At 37.5% G+C, this 12138-nt stretch overlaps 1 protein-coding gene across 2 annotated transcripts in view; it reads right to left on the reverse strand.

Annotated features, from left to right (window-relative positions):
* The window catches only part of UHRF2 (ubiquitin like with PHD and ring finger domains 2), a 67282-nt gene that overhangs the window by 30639 nt on the left and 24505 nt on the right, over positions 1–12138 (reverse strand). The window lies entirely within an intron of this gene.

Below are 12138 nucleotides of genomic sequence, written 5' to 3' on the forward strand. Positions count from 1 at the left end.
CTCAGAGCCACTTCTCCACCCAGAAGTCTCTTAATCAGGTGTTATACATTGTAACCGCTGTATCTGAAATGGATTTGGATTCTGCTATGTCTCTTCTTCCTAATAATCCTTGGCCCAAGTATTTTAGGTAGCAAATACATTAGTCTATTTTACATCACTCTAATATAACAGCTGAGGCTACATAACTTTATAAAGAACAGAGGGTCTTTTGGTTTTGTTTTGAATTATTTTTGTGTTCTGGCGATTTATAGTCCAATATCAGGTGGGCTTCATTGATTTCTCTCGTAGATTTATCAGAGTGATGTATCCCAATGTTGGGAGCATGTATTATGAGAGGAAGTAAGCCCATCTTGAATTATGAAATCAAAAGAGTAGGTCCCACAGTATCTTTCAAGGGCATTCCTCTAACAGAGCTAAAGACTTGAAGTAGGTCCCAGCCCTTAAGGGCACCAAAACAGCTCTCCCTCTGTCACAATGAACATGCTTCAAGCACATGACCCCCGGTAACAGACTTAAGCCACATCTGAACTGTCTCGGTGGGAATAGAATTCCACGCAGAGCTGACAACAAATATAGTTACATAAAATTTTGTCTTCAGTGTTCTTACAACATCAAATATCAGTAAGTAGGTAAACTTTTAATTATCTCAGGACTTGATAAAGTTGATTCAAGCATAAGCAACTGCTAACATAGCATTCCTTTTCCCATGAAGCTTAACATACAGTAGAAGTTACTACAAACTGGTCGAGGCAGCCATTTCACGTAGCATGTACACTGAGGGGAACTGTGCAGACTACAGCAAACACTCTGGGGAAAATGGAAGCTTGAACAACTTCTACAAGGCTTCAAGTATTCGTAAGGACTGGAACTACGGATCAGGGCAACTTCCTTTCTACCTTACCAAGAAGCCAACCGGATTCCTACAGGAGAAAGAACCAGGCATTTATACCACGGCTCCAAGTTAGCGCATCCTGGATTGTATCCCACTTTGGTTGAGAGTTAGAGTCCCAATAAGCCTTAAATAAATTAAAAGCTTAAGTTTTCCTAATAAAAGTCGCATTGCCCCAAATGTAATAAAATACTTTGAGTAATCCTTTAGAATATGTATTTTTTATTAATGTTACCTAAATGCCACCTTTATAATTAAAGCCAACTCATTTTTGCTAACAGATATTGATAAACAGTCTATACATCAAGGAAATGGAAATGCGTACAATATTGTCACCATTTTAGTAAGTGGCTTTTAAGCTAAAGATTCCAACACTCAAAACTATTAAGCGAGGCAGTTTACCAATAAAACCCTATTTCATCAAAGCATTGCTTCCTGAAGAAAATATGTTTAAATAAGGACACCATTCATCTGTAGGCATGTTCTAGTTTAGAAAATCTTTAATGTCAAGCTGCATGCAAAAAGGAAACATTTCATATTCTAACAGAAAATATTATGACACCATACCTTAAATTCAAAGCTTACAAACAGGTTACTTAGAACTGCTTAGAAGGAGATTTTACAAATTATATGGCAATACATCACAATTTCAAAAACATTAGCAATGATGAATTACTATTTTTATAAAGGTAGAAACACATTTGGGTTAAAAATATCTAAGCCAAAAATACAATACTTTAAAAATACTTACCAAAATAACCTGAATTTATTCAAATAGTTTAGGGAGGCAGAGCATTCCACTGTTAGGTCTTTTTTCCATGTTTTAAGAAAAAGAACACTTATCAAATACATGTTTACAGAAGTTTATGTTTAAAACAAGCAAATTAATGCACACTGTATTAAACTACCCTGAGTTTTCCTTTTTACACCCATAAGTGAGTACATCTCTCATCCCCAGATGTACTCCCCCCAGATCCCCAGAGAAGCATCTTTTGGTACATGACGATTAATACAGGGGGTGCCATGGGTGGTTAAGTGGGAGAGAGTAAGACTGTTTAGTACCCAGCTCTAAATGGACGTTCCTATCAAAACCAAGCACAGGGATCTGCATGGAAGAGAGGATGGAAAGATGATCATAAGAGCCAGAAGTAACATATCTCCATAGCAAAACAGTATATGCTGAACATGACATGACAGGCCCACTGCACAAATGAGCTCACAGCAGCTGTGAATGCATACCTGCATGAGATCAAGCCAGCAGAAAGCACGGATAAAGGAGGGGCCATGAAGTCCCAACTATAAATGAGGACGACTATTGGCACCTGGTGGTGTTGGGAGAAAGAAAGGAAATTTCTTTTCAGGGATGTAGACCCTGAGAAGCTATTCATGCTTCAGCATGACCCAAACCCATGCATTTATAAGCAGCACGGGGCTCTGAGGTGGAGGTGGGGGGTCGGAGGGACAGTAGGGGGGTAGATGAGGCACAGATGGGGAAGAAGTTGGAGGGATGGAATAGAATGTTTAATTTATCAAAACTCATGCACATACAGAATTTTCAAATAATTAAAAATAAACAAACCTTACCAATAAATGGAAGACTTCCAACTCAAACAAAACACTCAGTTTACTGCATAATATAATAAATACTGTTCTGTGTATTTAATTGTCTCTTGGGCATCTATCTGAAGAATAGATTTCTGGGCCTTCCCAAGGGTCACCCAATACAGGTATGAAGCAGAATCAAGAATTTGCATCCTACATACCCTATCTGGATAAAAATATAGTAAATTCTGACCATCTTGCAAGACACAATCATATAAAGAAATGATGTATATTTGAAAAGTCAAAACCATCTCCTACGTATAAAGCCTCGTTTTGAGTACAAAGCTCTCTCACAACTCACGGAATGAAAATGACACTACATGTTCATCTACTGTCTCCCAGTATCCTTTTGATTATCATCTACTCAGAACCCTGTAATGCACAGAAGACTATAGAAATGCACGTGGAAGTCTCTGGTAAACACATTAGTTACAAACAAGAAATAGGACAATTAGACATTGCAGCAAGATTAACTCTAGTTCCCTATACTCAAAACGAACATAACAGACATTAATTAAGAAACAGCTAGGCATGGTGGTGGTGGTTGTCGTGGTGCACACCTTTAATCCCAGCACTTAGGAGGCAGAGAAAGGTGGATCTCTGTGAGTTTGAGGCCAGCCTGCTCTACAGAGTGAGTTCCAGGACAGCCAAAGCTACACAGACAGACCCTGTCAAGAAGGAGGAGAAGGAAGAAGAGGAAGAAGAGGAAGTAAAATCTTTCTATCAAAATCAAGAAATAATTATATTTGACAATATTTTTTTAATTTTTAAGAATATCGCAACACATCAATATTCTCCAAAAAAATCACTTTTGCTACTTTATAGAAAAGTTACTTTACTTTATAGTAAAGCCAGCACCTGGTTTATTCACAATTCAATCACTAGATTCTATATGCAGTAACCATAATTAAGACTACACAAAGACATGCACCACAGGCTGAGAATAGCTTCAAATATGGTAATGAACACTGGGAGCAATAACAACCACTTCAATTTCTCTTCCTAATTTATAATTAACCTCCATTACTAATTCTTCCAATCTTTCTTACCCATTGCATATTCTGTCTTAACTGAATGAAAATAGAACATATACACCTTTGAGAGGTACCAAAGATTTATGATCCCCATAGACCACAGATTTTTTCCCTTTCTTTTTAAAAAGATTTATTTATTTATCTAATTTTATTTTGTGTACAGTGTTCTGCCCGCATGGACGCCTGCACATCAGAAGAGGGCATCAGATCTCATTATAGATGGTTATGAGCCACCATGTGGTTGCCAGCGAATTGAATTCAGGATCTTTGGGGAAACAGCCAGTGCTCTTAACCTCTGAGCCATCTCTCCAGGCTCCTAGACCAGATATTTTTAATACTTAGACCCTGTTTGAAATGGACATGGTAGTAATACCAGGACTCATGAGGCTGATGCAAGTGGACCTCCAAGTTCTACAAACGCATGGGCTACAGTGAAACCCTCTACTTACTGCAGCATTCTATGAATCCACCAAATATCTTCTCCCTAATTTCAATATGACCACTTACATATTATGAAAAAGTAATACAACACCAACAGTATACATAGGACATACTTTTATAACCATGGCCATCTCCCTACAAACAAAAGAATGCCTGATGTCAGTTATTTTGGCAAGTAATAGAAATCAGACAATAAACCTTATTCTAAAAATATAGGACTTGAATCTAGATGTAGTGCATTTTTATAACCCTAGCACTTGGGAGGTAAACTGGAAATTTAAGCCTGCCCAAGCTACAAAGGAAGTTCAAGGCCAGCCTGGGCTACATAAGACCCTGCCTCAAAAAACAAAACAAAACAAACAAACAAGCAAACAAAAAGCACAACCACAAGGGCTGAAGAGATAGATGGCTCAGTGGTTAAGAGCACTCCCGGTTCCTCCAGAGGACCAAAGTTCAGTTTCCAGCACTCATGCTGAGTGGCTCACAAACATCTCTCACTCCAACTGCAGAGGATCAGACATTCTTCTGGCCTCCACGGACTCCCCAACGCTATCATTCTCCACCCTACCAGAGCATGTACAGGCACACACACATACACACTGAAAATCTAAAAAAGAAAAAAAAAAAGAAATTTTCAAAAAGCTGGAAGTCTTCTAGTATACTAAAGGATGTTGATGTATATGCTTCACACACTAATTAATTATGATTTACACCACTATTCTGGCAAACTCCCAGATGCAATAGTTCAGTTCATGCCATTATTTGAACAGGTTTAAAAGTAAACATAATAGAGGGTCTAGAGAGATGGCTAAGTGGTTAAGAGCACTGGCAGATCTTCCAAAGGTTCTGAGTTCAATTCCCAGCAACCACACGATGGGTCACAACCATTTATTATGAGATCTGGTGCCCTCTTCTGGCTTGCTGGTTCACATGCAGACAGAAAACTATACATGCTAATAAATAAATCTTCTAAAAATTAACATATTACCTATTATTTCCATCCTATTGCAAAGTAAACACCCACGTCACAGAAGATGTTACTAAATCCTTTTTAATACAAGTAACAACTGATAATTCTAACACAGCCATTAACTACAAATATGCTTTATTCAATACAACAAACTACTACAAATAGTCATAACTTCTAAGTATGCCGTATGATAAATAATTTTAGCACTGTTTATAAAACTAGGACTACTCTTACAATTAGAAGGTTTTCGGTTTGTCTGGATTCCTAGTTCACTGCTGATAAATTAAGAGTGGGGTGTGATGTACATATTTGTACATATTTGTAATCCCAGAACTTGGGAGACACAGGAAGGAGGCTTTCAAATACATCCTTGGCTAACTTTGTTTGTATGAAACCTCATCTTAAAAAATAAATAAATAAAGATCTCAAAAGTTTGATGGTGTTAGTATAGCAATAAGCTTGATATGATATTGTTGTTAATTTTTGTTTCTTCTTGAATGGTAATTTAGGTAGAATTGGGTACATAACTTAGGTAAGCGGTGACAGAGCTCCTAGAGATAAAAATCAGTAAGTCAAACATTAAAGTAAACGTGAATGTTAAGATTAGGAGATAATTCCTATTTCCCCTAACCTTTATTTTTATAAAATGTATTTACATTAGATAAGTGGTCATGGAGAAATCATTTCCTTTAATATTTGTCTTTAGTATCGGGAACAAAGGAATCATCAGTAAGTAGTTGCTAAACTTCAATATGTATGAACCTACTGATAAGACTTCTTCAACTCTTTGCCAGGCCAATCTTAGATATTTATATGTCACATTTTACAGTGATCATTATGTACACTTCTGCCAAGTGATGCTAATGCTCATGGTGAAAGACCATATTTTAAGAACTTTAAGTATCACATATTAGACTGTTGCCAGCCATGTATATATACACTAAAATTACCAGAAAACAATTTTTGGAAACACCAATACCTATCTATGGAGTCCCTAGAAATTCTGAAGAGGTAAGTCCCAACATTAACAAATAAAAATATTTTTTAAAAATTGTATCTAGTAATTTAGTTAATGAAGAAAAATCTATCCCAAATCCACCAGGGATAGATAAAGCTGCTACCATCTGAAGGGTTGTCTCAGTTGCTGACATACCTGTGGCTTGATTCAAAAGTAGGCATCCCAAAGTCTAAAGTCTTTATACCAATTTGTTTGTTTTGCTTTTGGCTTTTTGAGACAGGGACTCCTGTAGACTTAAACTCACTACGTACTGGAATATGATCTTGAACTCCTGATCCTCCCAAGAAGTTGAATTATAGATGTTATGCCCCACACCCACACCCCCATCTTCGTGTTTGCTTTACATATAATGGCTGATCATGAAGGCAACAGAGATATAGGCTACTCTAGTCATCAAGTCTGCTGTGTTTTGAGTTGAGTGTCTATTTTACTACTGGTTAATTCTTAGGCTCTGGACTCATACAATTTCATGAATGTAATCTTTGAAAAACTATGTAATAGAGTTGGCTTCCTCATGAGTTCATGTAGCATTACTACTGTGCTACAGATTATATGAGTACACATATAAAGAGTTAGCTCAGATCTTGGCACATAAAATTTAATTTTACTGAAGAATAAAGATATAGCTAGCTCAGTTGGTAAAGTGCTTGTCACACAAACATGAGAACCTGAATTTAAGCCTCAGAACCCATGTTAAAAAGCTGTGTGTGGTGATTCAGAGTTGTCAACCCAACAGCAGGGAAGCAGAACAAGGAGATCCCTGGGGTTCAACTGATAGCCTGCCTAGCCTATACGGTGAGCGCGAGGCCAGTAAGAGACCCTGTCTCAAAGGAGGTGGATGGTGTTTCTTTTCTTTTTTTTTTTTGCATTTTGTAAGACAGGGTTTCTCGTGTAGCCTTGGCTCTCCTGGACTCTCTTAGAAGACCAGGCTGACCCCGAACTCAGAGATCTGCCTGCCTCTGGCCCCCAAGTGCTGGGATTAAAGGTATGCATCACCATGCATGGGGAGGGGGCGGGTGTTTCTAAGGATGATACCCAAGGTTGTCTTCTGTCCCAACCCAAACACACATGCACCTCATACATATAAACAGGTACACTCATTTTATAAATTTGACATTATCTAACAAGGCATGGTAGGTAGTCCAAGCCTATAATTCCAACAATCAAATGCAAACGCAGGATGCCTCCTGTAAATCTGAAGCCAGTTCAGTTTACATAATGAGCATAGTGACTTCTAGATAGGGCTAGAGATGCCCTAACTCCCTGCCCCTCCAATCCCAAAAGGAGACATTTTCTAAAGCATTGTATGACATTCTATCCCATACATACATATTACCTATTAGAAAGAGGGAAAATGGTGGTCCTCAGGATTATCTCTCCCCTCCCCAGTCAGTATTGTAGGTGTCATCAGCAGCCTCTGGAGACCTATACTACCTAACAATTACTGGTACAATTTGGTGAATTTACCTGTTAGATGATCTTTAAAATGGCATTTGAATTTTTAACATCTTGGCTATTTAGGTTTTTTGTTTTGTTTTGTTTTTCAGTAGGATTTCTGTGTAGCCTTGACTGCCCTAGACTCACTTTGTAGACCAGGCTAGCCTCGAACTCAGTGATCCACCTGCCTCTGCCTCCCGACTGCTGGGATTAAAGGCATGCGCCACCACTGCCCGGCCCATCGTGGCTATTTAAAGGCGATCTGATAGGAATAAATAACAGTCAAGAATCTATAAAAGTAAATTTATTCATTTCCTTTTCTTTAACACTTAATGATTTGAAATTGCTTATATTCCTTTGATATATCATTACTTTTAATCCTTCTCCATTTTACTTTCTTCCTAAAACACCATCAAAAGCATTGCCAGATGGAAGACAGTTCAGTTGGTAGAGTGGTTTCCTAGAAGGTAAGAAGCCCTGTATTTGATTCCCAGTACCACATAAACCAGTGTGGTGGTGCATGCCTCTATTCCACTCTTAGAGAGTTAGGAGTTTAAGATAATCCTTGGCTACATAGAAGTTCAAGGCCAGTTTAGGATATATGAGACTCTGTCCCAAACAACAAAATGATTCAGGATTTTTAGTGCAAAGAAAGGAGATTATTTCCTCTCAGGTAAATTATGTATGTCCACTAGGGGTGTTTTTTAAAACACCTGAAGAATTCATCAAAATCTCAATTATCTCCAGATAGTAAATTTCTCTCCAAATACCATGTTGATAGGATTCTAATAAAATGAGGGATAAAATCGAGCGGAGGTAACAAACAGCTACTTTTGTGCCGAACACTTTGGTGTATTATTTTATGTACATTAGCTGCTATAGTAAGTAAATCACAGATCACACTCTAACTAGGCTGTAATACTGACAAACTATACATTCTTCACAAGAATCCTTCAATAATTCAGGCTATATTCATCAAGGAATTTTCAGAAGAGATATGCCCTAACCTCAGAAAAACCTAACATCTTAAAAACGTCAACATAATTTTTACATGAACTCAGTGTATCTCTCACTCTCTAATATATATAAAAGTTTCTTTCTTTCTTTTCTTTTTTTTTTTTTAAAGTTTGAAACAGGGTCTCTCTATATAGCCTTTAACCTCATGGCACTCCCTATATAAACCAGGCTGGCCTTGAACTCAGGGATCCACCTGCCTCTGCCTCCTAGTGCTATATTAAATGTGTCTGCCACCACACCTGGCTTGTATCTATAATTTTAAGAGAAAATGGCAACAATTCCTAATTCAAGTACTCTTGGTTAGTTTTTTAAAAATCTTTCTACATAAAAAAAACTTAATTCTGATTTATCATTTTTCGTATAAATTAAATATTGTTAGCTCTGCTCTGAGCAGAAAGAGACTGCAGACTGCAGGGAATACCTATGTACCTTGCAATTCTGCTCTCTAGTGAGCCTCCTTTCCCAGAGTGAGAATTCATGTATTCTAATATTATGTAAGATACGGCTTTTCTTATAAAAATAGCTTTTCAAAGGGTTAGGGTTTACATCAGTGGTAGAGTGACTGCCTAGTTTGCTATGGCCCTGAGTTCAATCCCCAACCTCTAATACCAGGAGTCAGTCATCTATACTATAATCCTAGAACTCTGGAAACTGTCTGGAGGATCACAAATCCAGGAGTTTGAGGACTCTGTCTCAAAAGTAATTATTACTTAAAATAAAAGCTACTTTTGAACAATTCATTTTAAAGGGATGAGCAATGCTTATCATCTAAGAATTCCAAAGGCAGGTCCCTTTGTTCCACATACAGATTTCCCTCAGTGCTAAATTACACCTTATGTAAACTCTATCGCACTTGTCCAATCTACACTGCAGTACTTAAAAGTTAAATTGCAATTTAAAAAAAACTTGGGGGCTGGAGAGATGGCTCACTGGTTAAGAGCGCGGCCTGTTATTCCAAAGGTCCTGAGTTCAATTCCCAGCAACCACATGGTGGTTCCCAACCATCTATGGTGTGATCTAATGCCCTCTTCTGGTGTGCAGGTGTACATGCAGACAGAACACTGTATACATATTAATAAATAAATATTTTAAGAAAAGCTTAATGTAGTAAGTAAAAACACAGATCACTGAAAAAAAATGTAGTACTTAATCATCATCATAAATAGGATGACTGATGCCCTATTCACCATACCCAGGGTTCTGAAAGTAAAAAGTATAGTGAAGATGAAGGTAACTAGTATAACTGCTAACTTTACAGATTCTTTTTACAACATTATCTTCTGTATGCATCGCAGTCTGCAACTGGAGAATGACCATTGTTTATTCAATGGCCATGTCTCAAGTCAAACCATTCTTTTTCTTCAGAGATTTGAAGTTTGGGTGCTCCTGTACTGTTATACAGGACTTCCTACATGAAGATTTTACAGTAAGAGCTTATCATGATTCAAGTTCTTCAAATTAAAGATTTAGTTCTCAATCGCTCTTCGTCCTAGTTTTACCTTCTTATATTTTCAGTTCTACTCTGAATATGCACTTGGTCATGTAGGTACTGGTTTAAAACACAGGAGCAGGAAGACAATATTCCACACAGGGAACAGCCAGTCCAGTACAACTACAGCATTATCTATTTGACAGCCACGTTCTACTGCCTCAATTGGATCTTGCAACCTAGCAAAAATCAATTATTACAGCTTTAACAGTGGCGTGAGCCTGAATCCCTAACTACTTGGGAGGCTAAATGAAAAGATTGTTTGGGACCAGAAATTTGGTGCTAAACTGAGCAACAAAGAAAAATCCTGTCTACTTTGTTTTATTTATTTTAAAACTAGGATCTTGATTTGAGGCTCAGGGTAGCCATAAACTCATGATATTTCTGCCTTTGCTTTCTGAGTGCTAATATTATTCATATGTGCTTCCATGGCTGGCTGAATAAATTAAGAAAAGTGGAGGGGATTAAATCTGTTTATCTATACCACACTAAGCCAATTCTTGTCAAGGCATTCTCCATCTAACAATGTATTAAAGCCAACAGGTAGTTCGTTCTATTTTAAAATTCTTTTTTCGAATCACCACAAAGCTTTAACAAAATTTACTACCATCTCCATGTTATGTCATAATGATTCATCCTACATGTTTCTACCAGCCTTCTCTCACCAAACACTCTGTAACAGGAGCTCAACTATTTTATACATCATAAGCCATATTTTATACAGATGTTTTCTTCTTAAAAGGTATGATGACATCTACTAAGTTTCTGATATCTTGTTTCTCAAAAAAGTCCAGCTATAGCATTATCTTTAAATTGCCAGAGGTGAAGCATATAATTGTATCATGTAAAAAAAAAATTTTTTTTTTGGAGACAGGGTTTCTCTGTGTAGCCCTGGCTGTCCTGGACTCACTTTGTAGACCAGGCTGGCCTCAAACTCACAGCAATCGCCTGCCTCTGCCTCCTGAGTGCTGGGACTAAAGGTGTGCGCCACCACGCCCAGCTTAATTTTTAAAAGTTGTTTATTTATTATGTATACAATGTTCTGCCTGCTTGTGTGCCTTCCTGCCAGAAAAGAGCACCAGATCTCATTATAGATAGTTGTGAGCCACCATATATATGGTTGCTGGGAATTAAACTCAGGACCGCTGGAAGGAAAACCAGTGCTCTTAACCTCTGAGCCATCTCTCCAGACTGTATCAGCTAACATTTACTGTAGACTTCTTGTATATGTTATTTAGCCCAGTTGTTCTCAACCTTTGTAACAGTTCCTCATGTTGTAGTGAACCCAAACCATAAAATTATTTGTGTTGCTATTGCATAACTGTAATTTTGCTACTGTTATGAATCATAATAAAAATATTTGTATTTTCTGAAGATCTTAGGCAACCCTCGTGAAAGGATTATTCAAGGCCCCTAATGGGTCACAAACCACAGGTTAAGAACCACTGATTTATTAGCCTCACTTCTAGTATTCTAATCAAAACAATTTTCAACATCTAAATAAATATGAAGGTTTTTTTCATGTTCTCACACCAAAATAAAGCACAGGTCCTGTGTTTTGGGTAGTGTTATGCCCAAACCATCTTCAAAGACCTCTAAAATTGTAAAATTGAATAAACACTGGTTTACTTTGTGTTTAAAGCTCCAAGTCCTATTCCTGTCTATGATATTTTGCATAATACTTTTTGCCATATGATAATACTTAGTAGACAGAATAAAATCCCAGGAAGTGGTTTTCCTAGTTATTTTTCCAGCGTATCCAAAGATAAAACTCAAGGCTGGAGAGGTGACTCAGTGATTAAGAATAGTCACTGCTCTTCCAGAGGACCTGGGTTTGACTCCCAGCACCAACAATGTGGCTTACAACTAGTTCTAACTCCATCACCAGTTATTAAATCCAGAGATTACAACACCTATTCACCAATACTACCAGTCCTGACCAAGCCCAGTATCTTTAAATGCATTTCCCCTGCCCATTCTATTACAATGCACTACGACTGAAAGTGGTAGGATGACGCATCTGAGATAAGTAGTGTTGGGAGCTAACCAAAGCCACAAGTATCAGAAAGTCTACTTTTGCTTCCAGACAACCTGGAAATGAGTTTCTAACAAGTTGTTGTTGCCTTCTTTTTTAAAATGTTCTTTTTTATTATTGTTATTATCATCATCATTTGTGTATGAATATTTGGGATATATGTATGTCTGTGCACCACATGCATTCCCGGTTCCCACAGAGGGCAT

The sequence above is a fragment of the Acomys minous genome, assembly GCF_964271855.1.
Source record: "Acomys minous genome assembly, chromosome: 2".
Classification (NCBI taxonomy): Eukaryota; Metazoa; Chordata; class Mammalia; order Rodentia; family Muridae; genus Acomys; species Acomys minous.